This window comes from Oncorhynchus masou, chromosome 33 (assembly GCF_036934945.1).
Source record: "Oncorhynchus masou masou isolate Uvic2021 chromosome 33, UVic_Omas_1.1, whole genome shotgun sequence".
NCBI classification, from domain to species: Eukaryota; Metazoa; Chordata; class Actinopteri; order Salmoniformes; family Salmonidae; genus Oncorhynchus; species Oncorhynchus masou.
The window spans coordinates 34,339,528-34,359,021 of NC_088244.1; the positions used below are offsets into that span (position 1 = coordinate 34,339,528).

At 43.8% G+C, this 19,494-nt stretch overlaps 1 protein-coding gene across 1 annotated transcript in view; it reads right to left on the minus strand.

The window, feature by feature from the left end:
- The window catches only part of LOC135528357 (membrane-associated guanylate kinase, WW and PDZ domain-containing protein 3-like), a 193,254-nt gene that overhangs the window by 171,755 nt on the left and 2,005 nt on the right, over nt 1-19,494 (minus strand).

Here is a 19,494-nt window from a genome sequence, read left to right on the forward strand (position 1 = left end):
AACATTGTTTGTATCCATGAGCTAGCTAGGTTTTTTTTAAATGACCAGCACTGTAGGTGCGCGAGACAACTTTACCAAGCATCAAAGCATACGTATCGATGAATCGTTATGACATATGAAATATGAGTGACCGTGTAATCAATATGTAATAACTAAGTAAAAAATGTATGAACATGTTAACTTATCTGATGCACAGTCTTATTCAGGTCCTGATTGGTCAACAAGCTTATTTGACACGTCAAATAGGTGTTAGACACTTCTGTTATTTAACATGTATCTTTTTTGACAGACAAAGACCCAAAGGATGTTTCATAGAAATCCTGGTTGAGAATGAAACAAATTAACAACGAAACAGCACAGCAAGTATGTGAAAGAAATAGGTTTTGATTATGTTTTACTGGTAATGGGGACTTACAGTTGAAGTCGGAAGTTTACATACACCTTAGCCAAACACATTTAAACTCAGTTTTTCACAATTCCTGACATTTAATCCAGGTAAAAATTCCCTGTCATTAGGTCAGTTAGGATCACCACTTGGTTTTAAGAATGTGAAATGTCAGAATAATAGAGAGAATTATTTATTTCAGCTTTTATTTATTTTACCACATTCCCAGTGGGTCAGAAGTTTACATACACTCAATTAGTATTTGGTAGCAATGGCTTTAAATTGTTTAACTTGGGTCAAACGTTTTGGGTAGCCTTCCACAAGCTTCCCAAAATAAGTTGGGTGAATTTTGTCCCATTCCTCCTGACAGAGTTGGTGTAACTGAGTCAGGTTTGTAGGTCTCCTTGCTTGCACACACCTTTTCAGTTCTGCACACACATTTTTAATAGGATTGAGGTCAGGGCTTTATGACGGCCACTCCAATACCTTGACTTTGTTGTCCTTAAGCCATTTTGCCACAACTTTGGAAGTATGCTTGGGGTCATTGTCCATTTGGAAGACCCATTTGCAACCAAGCTTTAACTTCCTGACTGATGTTTTGAGATGTTGCTTCAATATAGCCACAGAATTGTCCATCCTCATGATGCCTTCTATTTTGTGAAGTGCACCAGTCCCTCCTGCACCAAAGCACCCCCACAACTTCAGCTTGCAAGCATCCCCCTTTTTCCTCCAAACATAACGATGGTCATTATGGCCAAACAGTTCCATTTTTGTTTCATCAGACCAGAGGAAAGTACGATCGTTGTCCCCATGTGCTGTTGCAAACCGTAGTCTAGCTTTTTTATGGAGGTTTTGGAGCAGAGGCTTCTTCCTTGCTGAGCGGCCTTTCAAGTTATGTCAATATAGGACTCTTTAGTGTGGATATAGATACTTTGGTACCTGTTTCCTCCAGAATCTTCACAAGGTCCTTTGCTGTTGTTCTGCGATTGATTTGCACTTTTCGCACCAAAGTACATTAATCTCTAGGAGACAGAATGTCTCCTTCCTGAGCGGTATGACAGCTGCGTGGTCCCATGGTGTTTATACTTGCATACTATTGTTTGTACAGATGAATGTGGTACCTTCAAGTGTTTGGAAACTGCTCCCAAAGATGAACCAGAATTGTGGAGGTCTATAATCTGTTTTGTGGTCTTGGCGGATTTCTTTTGATTTTCCCATCATGTCAAGCAAAGAGGCACTGAGTTTGAAGGTCGGCCTTGAAATACATCTACAGGTGCACCTCCAATTGACTCAAACGATGTCAATTAGCCTATCAGAAGCTTCTAAAGTCATGACATCATTTTCTGGAATTTTCCAAGCTGTTTAAAGGGACAGTCAACTTAGTGTATGTAAACTTCTGACCCACTGGAATTGTGGTACAGTGAATTATAAGTGAAATAATCTGTCTGTGTCAGTAAAAAAATAAACTTGTCATGCACAAAGTAGATGTCCTAACCGACTTGCCAAAACCATAGTTTGTTAACAAGAAATTTGTGGAGTGGTTGAAAAACTAGTTTTAATGACTCCAACCTAAGTGTATGTAAACTTCTGATTTCAGCTGTACTTAAATGCCAACAAAACAACTTTTTGGTCAGTGTGGTGTGTAACCTTTATTTAACTAGGCAAGTCAGTTAAGAACAAATGTTTATTTACAGTGATGCCTCTTGCACTGAGATGCTGTGCCTTAGACCGCTGTGTCCATGTGTGTGTGTTAACCATTTAATTGTACTAGAATGCTTAAAAGGCTGCAATTTTTTTAAATATTGGTATTTGTTTTTTGGGGGCAAGAAAAATATTGGATATCGGTATTGGCCAAAAATGTCAAATCACTAGTGGAAACTAAATGTGGAATAAGTCAAGGGGTGTGAATACTTTCTGAAGGCACTGTATGTCCAGAGCCACTTCTCCAGGACAGAGCTCGGGAGAGGTTGGCTGTCTTGAAGGATCTCAACTTTATCCATCACTGCGCCTATGTCCCTTCTGCTCTGCCAAGCCGTAGAGGCTGCCAGCCTCGGTCTGTCAGCAGAAGTGTTGAATCAGTGAAAGAGCTGGGCTCATCTCCCAGACCCTCAGGAGCCCCACAGAACAGAAACACACAGAGCTCATTTGCAGTCTTGGCAGAGGACGTCACCCTAATAGTCCTCTCCTCAAATCAGCCTTGGACCGGACGGGCTGCTTCCCTGTTGCTTTACAGCTACAGTCATTGCTGTTTCCCGGCCACACTGTTGCCGCTCTCATTTCCTCCTGAGTGCTTCAACCAGGTCAGAGAGAGAGAGAGAGAAAGAAAGAGAGGGAGAAACAGAAAGCGAGAGACAGACCGAGACCGATAGAGAGGGGGACGGGGGGGCAGGTAAGAGACATACTCAGCCTTGACCAGGTTTGTTTATGAGGGATTGGAATGCAGTTCAGGCCCAGTTCTATAGCTTCTGTGGCCCAGTTCTACAGCTTCTGTGGCCCAGTTCTACAGCGTCGGTGGCCCAGTTCTACAGCGTCGGTGGCTCTAGAGGCGGCAGACCTCGTCACACCAATCTGTTTACATACCTATGTGGTATGTAAACAGAGACCAATACCCAGCCTTGACCAGGTTTGTTTATGAGGGATTGAATGCAGTTTAGGGCCAGTTCATCAGCTTCTGTGGCTCTAGAGGCATCAGACCTCTTCATACCAATCTGTTTACATACCTAAGTGGTATGTAAACAGAGACCGATACCCAGCCTTGACCAGGTTTGTTTCTGAGGGATTGGAATGCAGTTCAGGCCCATTTCTACAGCTTCTGTGGCCCAGTTCTACAGCTTCTGTGGCCCAGTTCTACAGCTTCTGTGGCCCAGTTCTACAGCTTCTGTGGTCCAGTTCTACAGCTTATGTGGCCCAGTTCTACAGCTTCTGTGGTCCAGTTCTACAGCTTTTGTGGCTCTAGAGGCGGCAGACCTCTTCAGACCATTCTGTTTACACACCTAAGTGGATCCTTGTTTAACTAGTTTCCAATGAGGAAAAATCACATTTGAAAAACACCAGATAACCGCATTTGCATTGGCTGGCTATTTTAGTTGTTTGACCATATTCCCTTACTGTGTTGTGGCCACATCAGTGAAATTAAATTAATGGTAAATCATGTAGTGTCATTTTGGAATCACTTTTACTGTAAATAACAACACTTCTACATTAATGTGGATGCTACCATGATTACGGATATTTCTGAATGACGCACAATTATTATAGCGCCGCCCCCCCCCCCAAAATAAAATCATGCTAACCTCCCCTGCTATAATAATATTTGTGCGACTCCAAAATGACACAATACATTCTATTGGGCACAAAATAATCTGAAACACAACCAAAACAAATGTCACAAGCTCCATATCAATCATTGCATGCTAGGAATATGGGACCAAATACTAAACGTTTGACTACTTTAATACACATAAGTGAATTCTGTGAGTTAAAAATAGGGGGAAAGTGTGTACAAAAAGTGCAGGTCAATACTTAGCCTAATAATCTAGTTATTATATAATTCAGTTTTTTTATGCATCCTTGCTTCACTTGTTTATAACATGGCAAACTTTTTAGGCTATTAACTATTACGTTGCCGGCGGTCACAGAGAAACAGATAAACGTCGTCATTCTACAGGGTTCATACACACAGATGGAATTTCATGACCTTTCCATGACTTCATGAGTTATAACCAAATTTCCATGACCAACAATGGGCGGCGTCGCTATATACGCATAAAAAGTTAGCGTAATATTGTATCGACTCAGGGGGGGGGGGGGGTGAAGGGCCTCCCAAAGTAGAATACCCGTTCGGAAATGTATAAAACACGTGGTCAACCCTCAGTCTGGAGAGCTACTGGGTGTACAGGCTTCTGGTCAAGCTCTGCTCAAACACATCAGAGCCAGTTGATCAAGGTCCGGTTTAGCAGCTCACTTCCAAAATGTGGTTTGTCAGAGGGGGACAGGAATAAAAGCCTGCACACCCATTAGCTCTCCTGGGAGGATGGTTGACCACCCTTTATGTAAAACACCGCAACATTACCACCGCATACTTTATATGCCGTTTTAAATAATTAGGTCATTCAAATGTATCGAACGGCCATGGTAGGCTACAAAACGTTTTACTGAGCTGAAGCAAGCCCACAAAATTTCATGAAAATGTACCTTTTCTAGTTTGGTCACATTTATCTTAGCTACCTTACAAGCGTCTACTTTGAAGGCTGACTGACCAGCATCAAATCAACTGGAAGTATCTACAAAACAAGCCACATAATCCAAAAGAAAATGCTACATCGAAATCTTATTTCTTAAAATGAATGTTCACGATTCCCTCATTTATTTTTAGTCACTTGATTCCATTCAACCCGAATACAATGGCGATGTGAATCATTTGTTTCGCCGAAAACTGAAACGTTAGCACATATTGCACTTTTACGTCCTTCTCCAACACTTTGTTTTTGCATTATTTAAACCAAATTGAACATGTTTCATTATCTACTTGAGGCTAAATTGATTTTATTGATGTATTATATTAAGTTAAAATAAGTGTTAATTCAGTATTATTGTAATTGTCATTATTACAAATACATTTTTTTTGTTATATATAATAAAAATCGGCCAATTATTCGGTATCAGCTTTTTTGGTCCTCCAATTATCGGTATCGGCGTTGAAAAATCATAAATCGGTCGACGTCTAATCACAACACTTCAGATCTGTATACCTGGGTCAAATACTGTGTGGCAGCTTGTCGCTATGATATTCAACAAAGAAAAGAGGCTGCTCCCACACACTCTGGAGCTTATTATGAGAGAATACAGTTAAAAGTACAGAGGAAAACACGTTTCCTTTTCCTGAGAATTACTTACTTACTTACTGAGAAGTAAGACCGTGTTTCAGTGAAATAGAGGACATCTTGTGCTCCTCACAGCTCCAACAGCCAAATGGAAACAATGTGAACTGGCTGCCAGAACACCTGTTGGTAACAATACACTTCTCTTGTGTCGACTACAGCGTCCCAGAAGCACATTCTGTTCTCACCGCCATCAAACTCTAAATATCTGCATTCCTTACATGACTTAATTCCCCACAAATATTAGTCTCGTCTTTGTACTCATGATATGCAAGGGAGCTATATTTTTACAAACACGGGGACTTATGTTACAGTACTCTGAAACATGTTTAGACAAGGCATGTCATTGTTGTCTGTGCAATGTTTAAAATCACTTTACATATAATAATAAACTAGCAGATACTACAGTAATGCTTCTTGTTCTTCAAGTAGTGTGACATTTTCCAGCTTGTCCTTAAAAAACGCTATGTGTTAAAACTGCTTGGCACGTACACAATTATATCTGAAGGGCTTTTTTGAAAAGCACCTTGGGAGAACTCACTTGCTGCCATCAGTGCTGACAGATCTATTTCTCGTGACACATTGTTGCTGATAAAAAGTCAATTAAAGGCAAAATGTACATATGCTGCTTACAATACTAGAATCCTCTCGCGGGGGAAACGAGGAGAGCAGAGAGACTCAATGATCAAGAGGAGGGAACGTGGGGGGGGGGAGACATGGCTCTCCTGGAACAACCATTGGGTCATCCAACCGTGACAGGTTGTCTTAGACAGTGCATGTAAGTTCCCGACAAGTCAACACATCTGAAGGATCCACACCGTCATAGACGGAGAGAGAAAGAGTGTGCCGTCTGTGGAGGGTGCATGAAAGACAAAATGGTTTTCATGCTGTGCCATCATATGCCGAGGCAATCAGTGATCCGGATCCCCAGTCTCTCCAGCATTAGAAGTGCTGAATGAGAACTGTTAATGGGCACTCCAACAGTCACATAATCACAGGGACAATACATAGAGCCACCTCTCATCTTCTCCCTTTGACCAATACAGTTGTAAAAGGGCCAATCTCAAAAGGACTACTGAGTTTAAAAAGGCCCTTAGAGGCCCCGGTACTGAGGAGTGCTGCTTGTGAAGAGGGGCCCTGTGAAGTTGAACTGAGCTCGAGCTACAGAGAGGCCATCCAGCCTTGTGCTTTCATCTGATTATATAAAGGCCTCCTCTTTTCAGAAGCAAAAACAATCTGCAATTCATCAGGAGGGCCGTGTAGAACAGGAAATGACAATTGTGGACTGAATAAAGGAGGTTGTGTGTCTTCCAGTCTTGCCGGCTCACAATGGTAGACAACAACATACCAATGAAATGTGAAAGATACACTTTAAAACTACCAGGAAATATACAAAACATTAAGAATAGCTGGTCTGTCTGGTGATCCCTTATTGATGTCACTTGTTAAATCCACTTTTAGTTAGTGTAGATAAAAAGGGAGGAAGCAGGTTAAAGAAGGGTTTTGAAGCCTTAAGACAGTAGAGACATGGATCGTGTATGTGCCAAGATAAAATACTTAAGTGTCTTTGAACGGAGTATGGTAATAGTTCCCAGCCGCACCCATTTCACGCGCCACAGTTTCCCGCATGTATTAAATTAGGTCCACCACCCAAATTGATGGTGGACCTAACTGTGGGAAGCATTAGAGCCATGCCCGACAAATCGAGGCTGTTCTGCGTGAAGGGGGGTGCAACTCAATATTAAGAAGGTGTTCCTAATGTTTGGTATAGTCAGTGTATACTTGCTGAGAAAACACACAATTAACCCTGTTGCTATCAGGAATTCTTTGCAGCTCCACTATTGTTTTTGTGTGTGTGTGTGTGTGTGTGTGTGTGTGTGTGTGTGTGTGTCCTTCCACATGGAGACCAGGGGTCCTACCGCTATGCTATGGATGCAGGCTTAACAGGCTGAGATTGGACCGATCAATAAGCTGTTAGAAAACCTCAAATGCAAGGCCAACCAAATGGCCTGAGCAGGATTTCTGGCATCCATGAATTCTGATGAGGACACTTATCTAACTGGAGCATTGGGACTCTGCAGTATTTTTGTCTCCCCCGGCAAATACACCAATCCAATGACATGACAGGTTTTAGAAATGAAGCTCACGTCCTACACTGACTCCAGGTAACCCCATAGAGATTGGTAATAATAAATCTGAGTGGAGCTTTCCTTTCCCAGAGCCTTCGATTTTCTGCGGTCCGGCAGCATTAACCATTTTTCCACCGTACGTACTTGTGTCCATCCTGTGGTGCAAATTGTGGCCTAATTCCTTCATCTGTCCAGTGGGAGACTTTATGAGGATGCAATAGGCAGGATAGCCAGCATGCTACAATATAACCAGACATCACATCACCCTTAAAAGTTCTCATGGTTGGCACTGGGCCCAAATCAGAGCTGACAACAGCTGCAGCCACAAAACAATCTGCAATTCATCAGGAGGGTCGTGCCTATTAGTGAAGAATAGGAAATGACAAATCGTGGACTGAATAAAGAGGTTGTGTGTGCTGTCGCAACATGTTGTCTTCCAGTCTGCCGGCTCACAATGGTAGACAACAACATACCAATGAAATGTGAAAGAGACCCTTTAAAACTACCAGGACAGGGATCCCGAGTGGCGCAGTGGTCTAAGGCGCTGCATCGCAGTGCTAGCTGTGCCACTAGAGATTCTGGGTTCGAGTCCAGGTTCTTTTGCAGCCGGCCGCGACCAGGAGACCCATGGGGCGGCGCACAATTGGCCCAGCGTCCTCCGGGTTAGGGGAGGGTTTGGCCGGCAGGAATGTCCTTGTTCCATCGAGCACTCGTGACTCCTTGTGGCGCCCAGGCGCATGCTCGCTGACTTTAGTTACCAGCTGTACTGTGTTTCCTCCAAAACATTGGTGCAGCTGGCTTCCAGGTTAAGTGGGCATTGTGTTATAAAAATACCAGGAAATATACAAGATATTAAGAACACCTAATCTTTCCATAACATATCTTTTACCTGGATTCACTTGATCGGTCTAGGATCCCTTATTAATGTCACTTGTTAAAAGCACTTCAAAAATCTGTGGAGAGGAGGTGTTAAAGAAGGATTTTGAAGCCTTGAAATACAGATTGTGTGTTTGTCTCATTCAGAGGGTGACAAAAGATTCAGTGCATTGAGAAGGTATTCAGACAACCTTGACTTTTTCCACATTTTGTTACATTACAGCTTTATTCTAAAATGGATTCAATTGTATTTTTCCCCTCTCAAATCTACACACAATAGCCCAAAGCAAAAACACATTTTCATAAGTATTCAGACCCTTTAGTTAATACTTTGTTGAAGCACCTTTGACAGCGATTACATCCTCGAGTCGTCTTGGGTATGACGCTACAAGCTTGGCACACTTGTATTTGGGGAGTTTCTCCCCTGCAGATCTCCTCAAGCTCTGTCAGGTTGGATGGGGAGCGTCGCTGCACAGCTATTTTCAGGTCTCTTCAGAGATGTTCGATTGGTTTCAAGTCGCGGCACTGGCTTGTCCCAAAGCCACTCCTGCGCTGTCTTGGCTGTGTGCTTAGGGTCATTGTCCTGCTGGAAGCTGAACCTTCGCTCCAGTCCGAGGTCCTGAGCGGGTGGTGGTTAATTTGAAGGTAGGCTGATGTGGCTTTCTTTTGTTTGATTCTGGTCCTGGAGGAAACCATGGGTACCGCCACCAGAGTGACTCAAATCGATTATTCAAGGTAGAGTGGCAGTGACAAACAGCTGAGTGGGTTGAGCTGGCAGCCTGGCACAGACCACAGAGACAATCGAGAGGCCTAGATGGGGCAGGGCCGTGGTCCAACACGGCCCTGCCAGGCCTGAGATCGAGAACCATCTCTCTGTAGTTCAGTGGTTTTATTACCACAGTCAGGAGGAGCACAAAGCAAGCAGGAAGCCGCGGGGCCAGACAAAGACAGCTTCGGGCCCATCTCTCCCTAACAACACCAACCAATCCCGGAGAAAGAGAACAGAGCGGGAGAATGAATCAAAGAAAACAAAAAGAGCTCTAAAAATACAACCAGCAGGGCGGAACACCTGCAACATCACAGAGCAGGACAGGGTGGGTGGTAAATAAGGAACATCTGTGGACATCAGAATGATGACTGAGGAAAGGAGAATCAATGACAACATCAAGCCCCAGCCTGCAGGAATGAAAAGCGCCACAAATCCCATCGTTCTAATTGCATCTCCCCTCAAAAGGCCACTAGAACTGAAGAAATAATCCTCATCTCGGCCTTAATTTCTCATTCTTATGCACGTGCGCTCACTGGCGGCTCACAAGGAGGGCTGAGAGAGTTATTTGCAGATATTATGAAACCAAAGAGCCAACTGTGCCTGTTCTCTAGTGGTGGGGTGTCGAGGGGAGTGTTAGTCAGGCTGGGGAGGAGTCAAAACTAATTTTATTATAGACGTGTGTGTGTGTGTACAGAGAAGCAACCCCACCCTCTGTCACATCCTCTCCCTCGCTCTGTATATTTGCATTTCTGATCCCTCTATAATCTCTGCATCTACTTCCATGGGAAACGTTCTGGTCAGGAGATTATGTGGGCAGAGATGCCAGCTGCCTCTGCTCCCAATGACCCTCGGTGCCTCTGCAGTGTAGAAGGTCATCTCGTACTCGGGAGTCAGACCAAATTGGACAATAGCGGCATTTCATACTAGCGATCTGCACGGTTACTAGAATATCCGAACGGACAATAGTATTTGAATACTTGTGCAAGTATTAAATAAATAGGATCATTTTAACACCGAAAAGGCCTTTTTCTTAATGCAATTAAAATATCCATGTGACATTGTCACGCACAACAAAAATATTTTAAAAAATGCAACATGCAACAATTTCAAAGATTTTACCGTGTTACAATTCATCAGGAAATCAGTCAATTGAAATTAATTCATTAGGCCCTAATCTATGGATTTCACATGACTAGGAATACAGCTAAGCATCTGTTGATCACAGATTCCTTCAAAAGAGATTATGATGCTGAAACATGAGGTGATGGCAGCAAATGAATGGCACGGCAATGGGCCTCAGGATCTTGTGCATTCAAATTGCCATAGAAAAAAAGCAATTGTGTTCATTGTTCATTATTTTTGTTTGCATAAGGAACTTTGACGTTTCAAATTATGAATTGAATAAAACACACTTGAATGTAGTTATGACGTGCATGGTGCGCCCCATAAAAAGACTGGTAGCATTCACATGTAGCTTGTTGTTCATGTTGGCCAATCAAACCGGCAAAGAAGCTCAATGAGTACAAGGGGAGTGACAGTTCACTAATGCAATGCAAGATGGAATAAAATGACAGAATAAAAAAAGTGTGTGAAATGAGAAGGAGTAGCTAGGCTACAAGGAACAACCGACAGGTAGGCAGTTGTTTCATCTGAATGAGAAGGAGTAGCTAGGCTACAAGGAACAACCGACAGGTAGGCAGTTGTTTCATCTGAATGAGAAGGAGTAGCTAGGCTACAAGGAACAACCGACAGGTAGGCAGTTGTTTCATCTGAATGAGAAGGAGTAGCTAGGCTACAAGGAACAACCGACAGGTAGGCAGTTGTTTCATCTGAATGAGAAGGAGTAGCTAGGCTACAAGGAACAACCGACAGGTAGGCAGTTGTTTCATCTGAATGAGAAGGAGTAGCTAGGCTACAAGGAACAACCGACAGGTAGGCAGTTGTTTCATCTGAATGAGAAGGAGTAGCTAGGCTACAAGGAACAACCGACAGGTAGGCAGTTGTTTCATCTGAATGAGAAGGAGTAGCTAGGCTACAAGGAACAACCAACAGGTAGGCAGTTGTTTCATCTGAATGAGAAGGAGTAGCTAGGCTACAAGGAACAACCAACAGGTAGGCAGTTGTTTCATCTGAATGGAGTTGGGGAGAAAGCGCAGCATGTGGCATAAATTAGTCGAGCTAGCTGAAGCTGACTAGCTTAGCTAGCTTCTCTACACTACTCCAGTCAAGATGTTGGCTTTAGGACCACGTTGACGCCTCGGAGTGGGCGGGAAGGCTGTTGTCCTGGCTGCAGTGAACAGCGCAAGTTTCCTCTCAAAACAGTGCAGAGTTGGAAGATGGCTCGGTAACTGCTGTTTGACTTGACATGAAACTAAATGTGAGTTTTTAATCCCAGCGGCTGAGCTAGTGCGTAGAATGTTTATGTCGCTTATCAACTGAGGGGAATGAAGCTACAGCAGCCAAGGTGATAATGGCTGGAGTAAATTTTGCTTGTTTTTGGTGTTCTCCAAATACCATTTTAGAGGTTTCAAATTGTTTATAAAAGCAGTAAAGCTTTCGATTGGACCTTTTGTGCAATTGACCAATAAAGTGATCATCTTACTTGAGATCCGCCCCTCTGTGCAGTGCACACGCCATCCAATCTTCCCTGCTCTCCCTCCTTTGTTTCCCTTCCACTCTCCACTTCCTTATCTCCCTTTAAAAGCATCTGGCTGTGAATAAGGACAGTCTGTCACCACCTTCATGAGATGAACAGAAATTCATCATTGTGTGCTTCTGTCCGAGGTCGACGTCACTGCTCAAAAAGGCACATCTTCACACTGCTGCTCGCGCTGTGATAGCACCCCCAGCCTCCCACCGTGTACCTGTCTCTCCAAGCATCAAGCCATTAGCCTGAAAGCTGCTTATCAGGGTGTCCATGACAGAGCTCACTCTGCTGCACAGGGGAATGACAGACCCCGTTTGTTTGTCCACGGCTGGAGGGAGGTAAAGAAAAAGAGAAACATTTCCCTACGTGACTAGATATCTGCCCCAGGATGCATTGTCTTAACAGAACAGCTGCATTATATTCCCAGGCCATTGACTCTTACGCTTTACCATTAAGCTTGGGGATAATGTTCCCTGTGACAGAATGTGTTATTTATACTGACCATTTACAAGGCTGACCTCACCTCATCTCCAGGGGAATAAACTGCAGCCATGATGCTTCACTGCATGGGGTCAATTAACAGACAAGAGACAGCGTGCGCGTGTTGTACTGCACTTCCACAGGCATCTACGTACCTAGAGACACGGCTGCTACCGCCGACACCACACCGTGGCACGGCCACTCCACTCCCTCGGTCAGGGAAATTAAGGGGGCATTAGTGTAGGCAGCAGACATCTCCTCTGTCTGTAAAACACCCGGCCTGCCAAGTCATGCCCCCCCTTCGGACAATGTGGCTGTTAGAAAAGACCACAGATCATATTAAAACGTCATCATTGCTGCCGGTCCTATTCATTACCATGCTGACGGTCTCAAAGTGACAGACAGGACAATAAAACAGGGATAAATAACAAGTGCCCGGGACACCCGTGTCACTCTGCATCTTTGTTAGGTTTCCAACGCGGGCTCCCACACACGCTGTCCGGTTCGCCACTAGTTATTAAAAGTCTGTTCCCTGCCAGGCAAACAAACAACAGTGGAATGTCTTTTAAACGCTACGCAGCTTTGATGGGAATGACAAGTGTTGGGCCAATAGACTGGCACCATAGAGCCTCTTATGTCTTCCCTGGTTCCCTTTCCTCCTCCTCTCGTCCTGTGAGAGGGTTCAGTGGGTCTCTCATGCTCTGTAATGTGGAAACGGAGGAGTTGAAGTACGGGCCACATTCCAGGCCGTCTCTATTGCACACTGCGCAGATGATTCGATGTCTGGAGAATGACGAAAAGTGTTTCTAGAACTTTTCAGGAAGCAAATGAAAAACACAGTAATCTTCTGAGATGTGCTCGAAGTTAAAACACTTTCTCCCGACCAGATCTGATAGTCTGCGTAGCTCGACTGCAATGCAAATGACCTGGAATGCGACAACAATAAAAGATGACCTGGAACACAGCCTATATAAAAATCACCTTAGTACTGAGCGAGAGCTGCTGCAGGAGTCGGCCGTGTCAGGGGCGGAGAGGGAGGGATGGAAAGAAGGAGGGGGGATGCTTTAGTATTCACAGCAGCTGCTGCTGTCTGGGGCCTCCGCGCACCCATCCGCTCGCTCTCACTCCCTCCCTCCCTCCCTCCCTCCTTCCCCACTGACAGCCTAGCTGTCGGACAGACGGGCGGATTGGATGGTGGGATGGCGGGCGAAGGAGAGTGACAGGGTTGGGGAATGAGCCCAGAGACAGCAGCCGGTAGGAGGGAATGAAACACGTCAGGCCTGTAATACCACACACACACACTGTTACGTTCCCCAGTTTCTGTATTGATTTGGGTTGGTATGTTGCAGCTGATTGGTCGGCCCCATTTCAGATTGGAGATCTGACCCCGCCCTCTCGTTAGGAGATACAGCTGTCTGCAATTACCGACTCTTTCTGCAGCTTGAAAAGCCAGTGTTCCTTTGTTAGGGGAGAGCTTCTTTGATGGCCTGTGTTGGTTGTTGTCCAGTATAAGTTGTTGTAAAGTATTTTATAGCCGGTCCTGCAGAGGAATGTGTATGCCATAGGACTTAGTGTTTTTAGTTTATTCAAATTGTTCACAGAGTTTGGTGACTTATTCTGTTTCATTCGTTCCCAGGGGGGAAGAGGATGGCACCTTGGGAGTGTTTAGGCAACAGGCCTGCGGGCATACATATACCCATAGTATGTACTCTGTCTATGCACAGTAGGTAAGACCTGGGCGGACCACCCCCTGTATTTTGGTTAGTGCACCAGGTGGTGCTAAGAATAGGTAGGAAGGAGGTGGGACTAACTTTTACTTTCTTTGCTTTCGTTCCATCCAGACCCTTTTCCCGACAATTACCGTTTTAAGGAAATACATTTCCTGTTAGTGGTAATATTCTCTGCCTCTGTCATCCTTACCCGCACCTACAGTCACATCTCTTTCACTCCACGGGGAGTTGTGTATTAGGATGTTGTGTTCCCTCTTCCAAAAGGCGTAAGTAACACACGCGGCTGGTGGCACCTTAATTGGGGAGGACGGGCTCATAGTAATAATGGCGGGAACAGAATAAAAGGGAGCGGTATCAAACAAGTGGTTTCCATGTGCTTGATCCCATTCACTCCCATTCACGCCAATCCAGGAATGACTCTGAACCCGTCCTTCCCTCACAAGCCTCCTGTGACGCACACGCGAAGACGAGATCAAGTGGAGTTCCATCTGAATCTGGAATGCAGTGGGCCAACAACGAAAGGGAGAAGGTTCTAACCGGTCTAAGCAGGCCGGGGAGACTGTAATAATGCTTCTACCTCAAACACTGGAGCATGACTGATAAGGGCTGATAAGAACCATTACAATGACTAACAATTCCATAGTCCATGATCATGGTGAGCTATAGAGCGTCAGAACGTTGTTACAAGCCAATTAAGTTCAGAGGTATCACTCCCCTCTGTGACAGGCCTGTTGTCAGTGAGCCTCTCTGCACCATGACGGACGTAAGACTGTGACCTTCTCCGTCTTGAAAGGCACCACCGAGGCAACGCTATATACCCCCCCCCCCCCCTCCGCCCAAATGAACACATTTGATCATCGCTAAACTTTTTTTTTTTTTACTTTTGGAGAATGTGTGTATTGTACTGCTAGTTATTGCTGCATTGGAGCTAGAAACATAAGCATTAGGATATCTAGGATATCAGCAAAACTGTGTACGTGGCTAATAAACTCTGATTTGATCTAATTTAAAAAAACGGACGACTGGGAGGAGTGTGACAGTGCAATGGCTGTTACTGTCACAGTGGTTAACAACCCACTGAGCGACAGACATTTACAAGGCAACCAACACTAGTTATTTACTTAGCTGGAGCCTTCTGTAATAGCATAATTTTCTGGTAGTGTTGTCTCCTACTGACATTGTGTGAGCTGGGAACAAGGGGTACCGTTCTACCCAAATACAAATAATGAAATGGTGTTTGGTGATAAAACAATGCTGTAAGGAGGAAGACTTTCCTGCCAGTGTATGGAGACAGCCGTTAGAATGGATACAAGACTTTGTCCATCGAAGCGGAAATGTGTTAAGAGTTTCGGACAGAAGTTGCAGACGTTGTTGGCTGGGTAAAGCTACCCTCGACTGGTTGAAACAGAGCAGCCATCTCATAAAACTAGCACTGTGAGACAAACCACATTAAACACCACACTGCAGCGGTACTCTGCTGGGCTGGAGATTGTAAAAGCAGTGTGAAATGGTTCTCTCATTAATGGTTTTATCATAACGAGACACTGCTGGGCTATTTAACATCGTTCCTTCAGAAAGTAAAGTATTCACACCGAGACTTTTCCCACATTTTGTTGGTTCCAGTTTTCATTTAAAATGGATTCAATAGAAGAAGAAAAGTACACCACTTTATTTGATTTTTTTTTACAAGTTAATTAAAAATCAAAAGATGAAATGTCTTGCGTGAATAAATATTCAACCCCTTTGTTATGACAAGCACAAATAAGTTCAGTAGTCAAAATTTGAGTAACAAGTCACATAAGTTGCATGGACTCCGTGTGCAACAATGGTGTTTAACATGATTTATGAATGTTTACCTCATCTCTGTATTCCACACATACAATTATCTGTACAGTCCGTCAGTCGAGCAGTGAACTTCAAGCACAGAATCAACCAGGGAGGTTTTCAATGCCTCACAAAGTGCAAAAAAAAAAAAAAAAAATCTGACATTGAATATCCCTTTGAGAATGGTGAAGTAATTAATTACACTTTGGATGGTGTAAAGGTACAACTCATCACTACAAGGATACAGGCACCTTAACTCAGTTGCCAGAGGAAGAGGACCACTCAGGGATTTCACCATGAGGTCAATGACATTAAAACAGCTACAGAGTTGAATGGCTGTGATATGAGAAAACAGAGGATGGATCAACAACATTGTAGCTACTCCATAATACTGACCTTAATGACAGAGTGAAAAGGAGGAAGCCTGTACGAAATAAATAAAAAATAATACAAAAAATGCTTCTTGTTTGCAACAAGGCAGTAAAGTAATACTGCAAAAATGTGGCAACACAATTAACTTTTTGTCCTGATTACAAAGTCTTACTTTTGTGGCAAATCCAATACATTACTGAGTACCACACTCCATAATTTCAAGCATAGTGGTGGCTGCAGCAAGTTAAGGGTATGCTTGTTGTTATTATTAAGGACTGTGGAGTTTTTCAGGATATTTTTATTTTATTTTTAACAGAATGGAGGTAAGCACAGGCAAAATCCTAGAGGAAAACTGCTTCAGTCTGCTTACCACCAGACACTGGGAGATGAATTCACCTTTCAACAGGAAAATAACCTAAAACACAATGCCAAAACTACACTGGTGTTGCAAACCAAGAAGACAGTGAATGTTCCTGAGTGGCCGGGTTAGAATTATACTTAAAGCTGCTTGACAATCTATGACAAGACTTGAAAATGGTTGTCTCGCGATGATCAATTCCCAACGACAGAGATTGAAGATTCCAGGTGTGCAAAGCTCTTAGAGACTTACTCAGAAAGGCTCACTGCTGTAATCACTGCCAAAAAGTGATTCTAACATGTATTGACTCAGGGTTGTGTGTAGGTACGTAAATGAGATATGTATTACATGTCCAATAAATTTGCTAAGATTTCTAAAAACATGTTTCCACTTTGTCATTATTGGGTATTGTGTGTATATGGGTGAGAGACAAATGGATTGAATCAATTTTGAATTCAGGTTGCAACAACAAAATGTGGAATATGTAAAGGGGTACAAATACGTGTCTAATTGTAGATCTGCTTACAAAAGCAGATCACACAATCAGGTTTGATTCCAGGATAACACTGGATGCATTACTTCTTTAAATTTTTCCTTCATTTTTTAAAACCATTTTTCTCCCCAAATTTCGTGATATCCAAATGGGTAGTTCGTCTTGTCCCATCGCTGCAACTCCCGTACGGACTCAGGAGAGTCGAAACGTGTCCTCCGAAACATGACCCTGCCAAGCCGCACTGCTTCTTGACACACTGCTCGCTTAACCCGGAAATCAGCCGCACCAACGTGTCGGAGGAAACACCGTACAGCTGGCAACTTAAGTCAGCTTGCATGCGCCCGGGAACCACAAGCAGTCGCTAGCGCGCAATGGGACAAGGACCTCACAGCTGGCCAAACCCTCCCCTAACCCGTACGACGCTGTGCCAATTGTGCACCACCTCACGGGTCTCCCGGTCGCGGCCCGGGTCTGTAGTGGCGCCTCTAGCACTGCAGTGCCTTAGACTGCTACACTAGTCGGGAGGCCCGTAGTCCACTACTTTTAACCAGGGAGAAATAGCACCCTATTCCATTTATAGTGCACTACTTTTCTAAAATGGGCCTTGATCAAAAGCAGTGCACTATAAAAAGGGAATAGGGTCCGATTTGGGACACAGCCTCTGGCTACTTAAAGAGAGGACGTGTGCTACGTTTCCAATCCTGACCTGGAGCCACTCAGCAAGATAGAGAGAGCAGCATCACATTGGCTCTTCTCCTGTTTGGCTCAGAGCCACAGATGTAATGCTCATAGCTAGAATATGCAGTTAAGACGGGATGGGAAATGCTCTTCTGGGATCATAGCACTTTCAGTGCAAATTTAGGGTGTATTAATCAACCACCCCATACTCATTTACACACAAACACAGCATCTGGATTGCACACAATCCTGAAGATGTACGTCAATGGAACAGTACAATAATGTAGTAAGCTATCAGAGTATTATAGATAGACCCATGGTGCTGTGGAGACTGGGGAAGGGAGAGAGAGAAGAGTCAATGAGGGAATAGAATGAAGGGGAGAGAAATCACAAGACAACAGAAAACCAATGAGAAGGCATGTCCCTAGGAGGGTAGATGAGGAGGCGGAAGCAGCGCAGAGAGAAGAGAAAACAACAGAGAAGGTGGAGAGCATTGAGCAAGCTAAGAGGGTAAGGAAGTGTTGAGATAAGGCAACACTGCAATAATTCTCAAAGATATGCAATCATGTGTTACTGTAGATTACTCTACTTGAGCATTGGACTTCTATGCATACAGGTGTGTATGTGTTGTAGTAGAACTTAATCCATCCCTCAAGGGAAAATGATTCATCACCACCGGCTTCGACAAGACAAAGTACAAAGACAGTCGTCGATAGCAATAAAGTATAGCTTTAACAAGTAAGCAAAGCAACAGATTAACGATTCCAACCCAGCTTCAGCTTTTGAGCTCAGGCCAGCCCCACCATCACAGTGTAGTTCAGGTGTCTGTTGTCATAAACTCACTGGCTGCCAACAGATGGGCAGTGGTGCCATGGTTACCACTAGCCAGGCTACAGTGTGACAGTCCCTACTTGTCTATAGCCCTGTAACCCAGGCCCTGCATCTCAGGACTGGAGTTCACAACCACACCGGCCTGGTTACATTGGATCCTCAGACAGCCTCATCTAGGCATGGAGACCCCATCAAAGATAGATGATGAGTGAATTAACCATGAGGCTGAAGGATAGACAGATAAACACTACACAGAGACTGGCTGGGATAGCGACACTGTGTAGAGGCTGGCACGGCTATCAAGCGCAACAGTTTGCCAAACCCCACATTTGAACAGAAGGTAGATAACAGGCGCACTATCGATTCTAACTATCGATTCCCTCACCCCCACGTCTCCCACTTCTCTACGTTTCCGTTGAGTGAAGTTGGGTCGTTAATATTTCTAAGTAGAAATGGTGTACCAACTGAATTTATGAAGTGATGAAATGAAGTGCCTTTTAATATAGACCACACGGCGAAGTCAATTAATCCTATTTTGTTTTTATATGAAGATTTGCTAAAGTGCTAAAAATGCAGCATTTTGACATGTCCCTCTGTCAACCCTGTGTTGCCCACTTCATTCCAAAATCTCTTCAAGTTTCACCATCTTCGTAAATCCCTGGTTATTGTGTTGCTTTGCTTTGACAAAGGTTATCTCTGAAGATTATTATTAAATCCATGCGAGTAGTGATTCTTTTAAGTCTGTCCTTCGTTTGAAGGTCAACCTTGTTACATGAACTGAACTCACATTTTAATATGGTGAAACCATTCCTTTTTAAATATATGTTTTTCAAAAGAAACATTGAACATCTAATAGTGTGAACAGTGTAAAAGCAGGTGAGCCATTCCTAGTCTTTTTTTTGTGCAATTTTCTGGTGTTTTGTGGTGGAAAACGGAGCAGGTCGAGCATAACGTGTCCACCCTGTTACAAAGACAGGCTAGAAATGTTCACACCTTGTTTCATGTGCAGCTTGCATTCAATTGCCCCTCCCTGTTGCACACA